Here is a 9,006-nt window from a genome sequence, read left to right on the forward strand (position 1 = left end):
GGTGAGATAACATCGTAGTATCAACAGCTAGGAGACACACGTGGTTTTGGTGTAGAATAAATGGATCGTTCGCATATTTGTGGAGCAGGGTTACCAATATCATCAACAAGAATATAATAAAATTTTTTCAACCAAACTTTTCTCATGAATACATGTGAGCACATAAGGCTACGATTCGAAACAGTATTTATCATTTGAGACCAAATTTCTACCGACAAGAAGCTCTGTACTTCGTAAGGATAAAAAAATGCACATCCATCGAAATTAGCTCATAAATTAAAATAAACTTGCTGAACTAACTAAACTAATAATATTTAACCTAAGAAGACAAAATGTCGAATACTCTGGCCTAACTGCGACTCGTGTACTAGTCGACTACAAATAATATAACTATTTTCAACTACGATCAGAAATTTTGTGGTCAGAATACAAAAAGTAATAGAATTTGCGGATGTTAAATTATATAAAAGCGAGTCATTCAAGCTAAACTCATTCCGTGCATGTAAAAAATTCCTTAAGGGGGAGGTATACCCTCCAGAAAAACTTTTTTGTTTATGAACGGATCACTCTGAAACTTGTTACACTTATGTAAAACAGAATTCTAAGACATTTTTGTTCGTGTGATTTTTTCGAAAAATTGACAGAAAACGTGAAATTCATAGAAAACGGACAAAAAAGGGGGTACTGTAGAAATCTATCTCCTCCTAGGGTTTTGAAGCTACAGCGATGAGACATATACCATTCTCTTATACACATCTAGATGTGTATAAGAGACAGNTCGGTTCTTCTTAGCTTGTCCAAGACCAATTCTTCCACCTATAGAAGTCGAGAATGGATACCTCCTAAATGGAGGATTGTCCTGAAAATGACCATTTTCAACATGCAAGACGCAACTCAACCAAAAACTCATTGTTTAGACTTTAGAGCTGCTTCTCCTAACAAAAAAAGCGCTTCAGCAGGCCCAGTGCCAACCACAGCTCCAAGGAGACACAACCAAGATAAAAATACCTGTTGTGGCGGTACAAAACCCGCGTTTATTCCAAACAATAAAAGAATAGAATACAGACTCAATACTAAGCATATAGTTCGGTCGGACAGTAAAGGAAAATCAATGAACACCAAGAAGAACAAGTTCCAGCACCAAACCGAAACAACAACCAGCACCAATTAACAGTATCGGTTCCTCGCAAATCATTATTATAACTTTGGAACAATTCAAATGTCAAATAAAATGCAACTGCAAAATGATATTGATAGTTTAGTTGACTGGGCTGATGCATTGCAGCTGCGTTTCAATGCAGGCAAGTGTAAAGTACTTCACCTCGGCATGAACAATGAACAGCAAGCTTGCAGCATGAGAAAACACGGTTGCAACGAGAGGGTTATGATTGAGAAGTCTTGCGTGGAAAAAGATCTTGGAGTTTGAAGCCAGTCATTGCTTGCAAGAAAGTTGTGAGACGGGCAGTGTGAAGAGCTGAAGCCCGAAGAAGGTGAGGCTAAATGCAGAATCCCGGAGAGGGTGAGGCCAAATGCTGAAGCCCACAGAGGGTGAGGCCAAATGCTGAAGCCCGCAGAGGGTGAGGCCGAATGCTGAAGTGTCGGCTTAAATCGAGAATGCCAATAACCTCTGCCTATTACCTCTAGGCAGTGTGTCACTAAGCTACCTTACAATGTTCCAGCGTAGTCTGCGGTTTCTAGTCCTGTCTCTGCGTAAAGTTATTGCACACTGAGGCTAGGCGTTGGCTCCAGGGCTTATTTAAGTACATTTGTGGCCCACGGCTGCGTCCCCGACGCACCAACCCCTATTCTATCACACCAGGCACCACCTGCCTAGTACAGCTGAAATAAGGCCCTCACAGTAACTACAGAGTATATAGCGGATCGGTTGGTTCGAAACCGCTACAATTGAAGAACTTAGAACGGGGATTATGACACGAATTTACCGAGGACAATGTTCAAAGTGCATTTGTAACGTATGGAGATTGCAACCCAAACGTTGGCGGACCAGGCTGTTATGATACTACGGATAACTGAAACGACGAAGAAACAAAAGGTAAATCTATAAGTAGCTCGGATGGTTTGCGAAAAAGATAAATATCCTAGAAAATTAATAAAACCTATAACAGAGATAAATGGTGTCCCTACAAAAGCATCAAGCTCCCTATCACTACTTCATGCCACAAGGAATCAACCCCATGCTTATGCTCTGACAGAAATGACACACAGCCAGACCTTCAAACAACTGAAACGAAGGCCCACTAGCTCACGCTGCTAAGCTCGACCAAGCCATCAACTATCCAATAACCGCATCAAGTGCTACTTAGGACCACATATCTGATCTATTGCATACCTGTTTGAATAAATGTTGGCAGTATTGCATTCATATTACATATTGAAAAAATACTGCCAACCATCATATGCTTATTCTTCTCGATACAAATCTCAGACAAGGCCAAGGGTTGCTTTGAGATGCGTTACCACCTACAAGAGCATAATTCTATGGTAATTCTACCATATACAACAAAACTTCGCGTACACCTAGCCCATCAGCCAGACCCAACTTCTTTTCTTGACACTGAAGGCGCTAAATTAACCTGTGATGATGAAACCGGAACGGACTCGCTCTCATACAGCAGAGAATTTAACCTCACGCCTAAATGGATCACGCTGTAAGCAGGGACCACCGAAGAGATCAAATGCTTCGGACACAACTGGAAACCAAACCTTCGACGCGAAATAGATATCTATCTGAAGTATTAGTAAACCTTCTACTGCCACCAGTTCTCACCGCAACCAAATGAAGTCAGCATACATCCGCCTCTCCGTCCCATTCTGCAGGTCTCCCTTCACAGTCCCTGAGTTTCTTGCCGACCTCATAATGAAGTCCCTTCATAACATTGATTTTTCTAATAACACTTGACGCATATTGAATATTTCTAAATGGGGGCGTCAACACTTCAGTCGGTTGCGTGCCTCATCTTAAGTAAGTATTATTTTAAGCAAGTATTGTTTTATAATAGTAGTAGGGGAGTTGACGAAATAGCTATCTGGCCTGTCGCCGCTTTTTTTTCGACAAATTTTCTTAACGTTTACTTGCATTTGTTACTTACGTGGCATTCTGTCTTCTTACAGTCATAGCAAATGCCAGGAAAATAAAGCAATGCCAGGAGAAGCAAGTGTCATCTTTTGCATTTAGTCTAGTCGACTGAAGCATCTACACTTTCTACAGCCAAGCACCGGAGCTGCATGGTTTTTAGTTCATGTCAGTCACAAGTCGCTGCCTTTCCTCTTTCATGCGGCATTGCGTTTAAGATAATAGTATTTACAGAATTCTATCGATTATTATAATATTATTGACTTCATTTACCAACCATCCTCATCCGATTATGCACCAATTTTCATGCGCGATCTTGTCTATCACTAATCATCACTAAAACAACTGGGAAAATTGCAGAACAGCTACGCTATTGACCGAGGTGAGCGCTAAATAGCGGAACCCTTGATTTTGATAATTATTTCGCCGTGAGCCGAAGCCATTAATTATTTGGTATTCAGTGTTCAGCAGCCATCATGTAAATCATGGAAGATGCACACTTCTGAACGAGACATCTCCATAGATATCCAAGGCAGCCCTTATTACATTTGGCTAATAAAGAAATTACCGTTACACCGATCACGCGACAACAAATAATAAAAGGATTTCATATATAAGAAAAGTGTGCGAGTCAAGCACTCCCTCACGAGTAGCCTTGAAAATTTTTCTTTGTGGTGGCTGATGAGGAACAAAGTGAATAAAATTTATGTTTACATGTATCTCTTGAAAATAAGGAACTGGACTGCCACTAGAAAATTGCAGAGTTCATTTACTCCTACGAGTGGTATATTTACGAAAACTAATAATCTAAATGTTTTAGGCAGCCAAACGCGTATAAGTATGCTTAAAACTGTCAATCCCAATCAGAACTTTCGCTCGAGCTCAATAGAATTCTAGCTTGTGTCATCAGTCATATTTAATTTAATTTGTGTTAATAATTTGTTTATTTATTTGTTTTGTTTTGTCTTCTCAAAATTTTAATTTTTCATGCATTTTTATAAATAATAGCCTTTTCATTTCATTAATAATAAATATTCATTTGACTTGGTGTAATATTAGGAATTGAGGTAAATTCATTATAATTAAAACAATTTAATTTGTATTTTATTTGTTCACAGAGACCGCTGTAGCGAAAAAAATAATCAAATGTGGCATGCTAGAAAACTCATTAATCCTACTCCCAAATTAAATGCTGATATGATTACAAATAAAATGTATTTTATATGATTGAAAACACACCATGGAGCTAGTCTCCAAAGCGTTTCATCTTTCTTAATATTTCAAGAATTTTCTTCGTAGTCAAGTTTTTCGCAACGTGTAATTTGAAAAATAATGTGATGCAAATTACAGGTAAATAATTTTGTGCTAGAAATTTGCTTAGGATTTTTTTCCGAAAATAACGAAACTGTTTTTGTTAGGCGTAGCTGACAATTTGTTCAATTACTTTGAACGGCAAAATGGGCACAAAAATTTCAATGAATTTGCAAGTTTTTAGGTTATCGCTCGTGAATTTTAGTCCCATTAATGCCTACGAAAGGATTACGTCGACCTGGTATCAAGAACAGAATGGTGGATGGCACAGCTTGCAGTCCACTAACATCTGTTTCTCAATCTCCCTCAGCTTCCTATCACGAAACCCTTAATCCCTGCCCCGAGTTAGGTCCACAAAACTACTCTTCTCATTACCCTGTCGGACAACTTTAATCGCGAAGCTACAATTGCTCGGTTAGCACTGTTATCCCGTGTCGGCGAGTTTTTCTTGAAGCCAGCACAAGCATAGCGCTGTCTAATGGCCAGTTCTTATTACACTATTCTGTCCTGATCAAGCGTGGTTTATGTAGCCTGCACAGAAAATTTCTCTCAATTTCAACAGTGCATAGTAAAAATCAATGTTGTCGTTATTGTTCGTGTGTATGGTATGAGAGTAACGGTTGTCCCTGTTTAAATCCTGACTGTTCCGGAATCTTCCTATCCGGAATTCTCAAAAAAAAAATGTTACATGTTCATTCAGACAGATTTTTCCTCAGCAAATATAGCAGTAGCCCCAGTTTCGTAGGACCAAATTGTATCGTTTCCTTCTTATAGTTTCTCATATCCTTCTAAGATTTGGTCATTGTGTAGCTTAGGGAAATTTTGTGAAAAATTAGGATATATCGATGCATAATTAATGCACAGAGAAATTTAATTTCAGTAGTAGAATTTTGAAGAGTGTATATTTTAAACAAGGTCATCTATAGATAGCTTACTGATGATATTCGTGGTACAAAAATTAATTTCGACATCAAGAAACATGTTTTTCATTTGAAAGTAATCGTAAAAAAGCTAAAAATACCTTCAATGTTTATATTAGTTAGGTTACACTGAAAACTAATGCATGTATCCCACACTAGACCAATTCAACGTAAGCCAGAAAAGTTTCCTTCCAGGAAGAAATGAAGCGGCGAGGAATGTCGCCTCACCGAAAATCCCGTACATGTGACCAGGAGGATTCTGCGCACGCAGCTTGCAAGAAGCCATGAGATAAAAAAAACCACTCGGTCGTCCATTCAACAAGAACAAGAATTTTTTCACTCTAGCAAAAAATGAAGGCAAATAATGCGTATTAAATTCGAGAATTACATAGGAGTTAGGTTTAAAGGAATCCAAGGCTTGGGTGGCAGCGCTTGCTAATATTTTTGGAAGCATAATTTGGGCCGAGATTACGGCTTAACGGATGACAGGGTTTGCTATATGAAGCAGTTATTTTCTCGCAACTTACGATCGTGAAGAGTATCGGGCCTGCTGCTGCTGCTATGGTTTCGCCCCTTCGTCATGCGCGACGCAAAATTTAAAGTCAGTTTTTTGCTAAAGTGTTTTATAAACGTTCTATAAAGTGTATGAAGACAATTAATTTGATGAATTTATTAGATAGTGATATTACTCCACTAACGAAGGAAACAAAAAAGTTTTCTGAAAGTAATAGTTTCGTTTGTATAGCGAACGTAATTCTAGTGAATAAATAATGGATAAATTACTTACGAGAACTGGAACATTTTTTCACACAGTGAGTTTACATGAAAAATAGTTTCAGAAGTAGATTTTTTTGCAAGAATAAGTACGGATGATATTTGTGCTGTATTTAATATATTTAATTTTTCAGATGTAAAACTTTTTTTGTATTATTCTAAATGAATCAAAAATGGTAATTCATATGAGATATATAAAACAAAAAGTCCTAAGAAAATATCACAGACAAAGCCAACAGCGGTTTTAGACACTCAGCCTTACGACAAAACATATTAATATTATGTTTAATTGATTAAGTGAATGCAAACAAATGTACTATAAAAACAAAATCTGACATTTAGGGATATTTTACAGGTGCCATGTGTAACTAATGTGCTGCCCTTTACACAATGTGCTGTCAGATTTAGTTAACCTGGGGCTGTCGGTTGGGTTCAACATGCAGGCGTGGCAACCGAGTGGCAACCGAGTGGCAACCGAATGGCAACTGAGTGGCAGCCGAGTGGCAACCGAATGGTAACCGAATGGCAACCGAATGGCAACCGAATGGCAACCAAGTGGTAACCGAGTGGCAACCGAATGGCAACCGAATGGCAACCGAATGGTAACCGAATGGCAACCAAGTGGCAACCGAGTGACCGTACCGAAAATTCAACTTAGTGACAGTACAAGGGAAAACTTGCAGCAGTTACAATTTCAATTGAAAATTATAAACGTTTAGTTGTAACAAATATTGAAATTTATTTTAATTTCAGAAATAATGTTATTAAATCAATAAATTAATGAAAAGTCTGTTAAGCCTGGTGTTAGGGCCAGTTTTGATAGATAAGTATAAGAACATGTAAACAATTCCATTGAACACACGAACTTGAGTGAAAATTTTGTAATACATACAAGTATTTGTCAATTACGTGAATGTTTGAAGCCTCCTCTCTAAATTTATATTAGCTGTCCGATAGCGTTTTCACGATACTTGTTCTGCCATTACCTAGGCCCGAAAATTTATCCTTAGAGGGAGAATAGTAAGACATTTCAATACTGGGAGGAAAGGATTTGATAAAAAATTCAAAATTAATTTTGGAATTATTTTTCATCAAATTTGATACACTTTATTTATTTATTACATATTTTGAAGCGAGAGTCATATGTGAATTCTAAGATTTAAGTAAAATTTAGGTTTAAACGTATGTACATTCAAGCAGCATACATTAGCTTTATTGTTTAACGGGATTATGGATAACGGGTTTCTATTATTGCAAGAATCACTGATCGAGTCCATGTAACGCAGCGATCAGCTAGCCTTCTATAGTATATTATTTTTACAAATTTACTAATACAAATAAATGTTTATTATTAAAAAAAATGATCGATCACTCATAGGAAATTTATTACTACCTGTATAAAATTTGATAATGGTAATTTGGCAAATAAAGAGTTGTGTACAGGCTGCTGAGTGATACTCTATATTAGCCCTAAAATATCACTCAGTTGCCACTTAGTTAACTACTAGTGGGCAAAGGCCTCATATAAACAGTAATTAAATATCTACGCAATAGTATAAACAACACTCACAAATTGCCTATATATTTACAGTTAACTAACTCAAGCTTGTAAACAGGATTAATATATAATAGCTGGACCATCATGACTATGAACCGTGATGCCCATTTTATGATATTGTAAAAAAATCTGTAAGTGCTCGAAGAAATTGCAATTAAACAGCAATAAAAAGCTGCTTGTAAACTAGAAAAAAATGCAAAGAAAGTGAACCAAAAAACTGCGGTGGATAAAAAATTTATAGAAGGTGATAAATGAAATTTTAAAGGCAGCATATATTATAAAAAATCTGTAAACTCTAAAGGGCTATGAACGAAATTTTAGAGACAGCCATCCAATGTCAAGATGTCAGTGAATATCTGAGAATGGAATAATAGGTAAATACGTAAGAGAACATCGCCAACACTATAACTTTAGCTCTGTAAACTCTGTTCCTTGCTTTAACAGTAAGTAAACAATGCAAGCGTGTTTATCATGTGTGCTTTCGATGCGCTGCCGAACACCAGTTATATATATATAGTCTTATATATTTCTAACTACATATTCGTAACTACATATTTTTAAGTACATATTAATAGTCTATTGCGGTCGTCATTGAATGGCCGTAGATTGAACACGTGCGTATATTTTTTTTCTTCGAACTGTTTGGTGCCATTGGAAGTATTAACTGGTTATCAGACGGGGATACATGGTTGATTGCTGCATGGTCCAATTCTATTAATAAGATTAACACCAATTACTGACTTCATCAGAAGCTTATGCAATATGCTAAAAAGACTATACGTATGTATGCAGCTCAGTCCGACATCAACCTGAAGTAACTGACACGCAAATGAAAAAAAAAAACTGACGCGCAACTGACGCGCAACTGAAAGAAAACAACAGACAAAAATATCTTAAGTAATTTTGCGGAATTATCTCACCAAATTAATAATCGAAATTTGGAACCAAAAGAACTCAAATTCAAATAATTTGTCAATGTAGAATTTAGTGATGGCATTATCCCTTTATTACGGGAAATAGCGATAAAAATTATAAATACACAACAGAATCCAAGTATTCTAAATGAAGAAGAAAGAGAAGGTCTGAAATAAACTAGGAAATTTGCTCTTGGCATAACAAACAATTAACAAGATCACAAAACTGGCAGCGCATCCAGAGTCTGTTGCATCATTAGACTACTGATGAACAGCCGTTGAATTTAGTTGACAAATCGTAAAGTTGGCTTTTGCGTTATGGCAGTTTGTTACTGCGAAGGCATATATTAGGCGAGGAACCCAGGAGTTCGTTAATAACTAAAGAGATCTATCTCGACACAGTCATTCATAATCCGCGCATTTTAAATACATTTT

The sequence above is a fragment of the Hyalella azteca genome, unplaced genomic scaffold (assembly GCF_000764305.2).
Source record: "Hyalella azteca isolate HAZT.00-mixed unplaced genomic scaffold, Hazt_2.0.2 contig8347, whole genome shotgun sequence".
Classification (NCBI taxonomy): Eukaryota; Metazoa; Arthropoda; class Malacostraca; order Amphipoda; family Hyalellidae; genus Hyalella; species Hyalella azteca.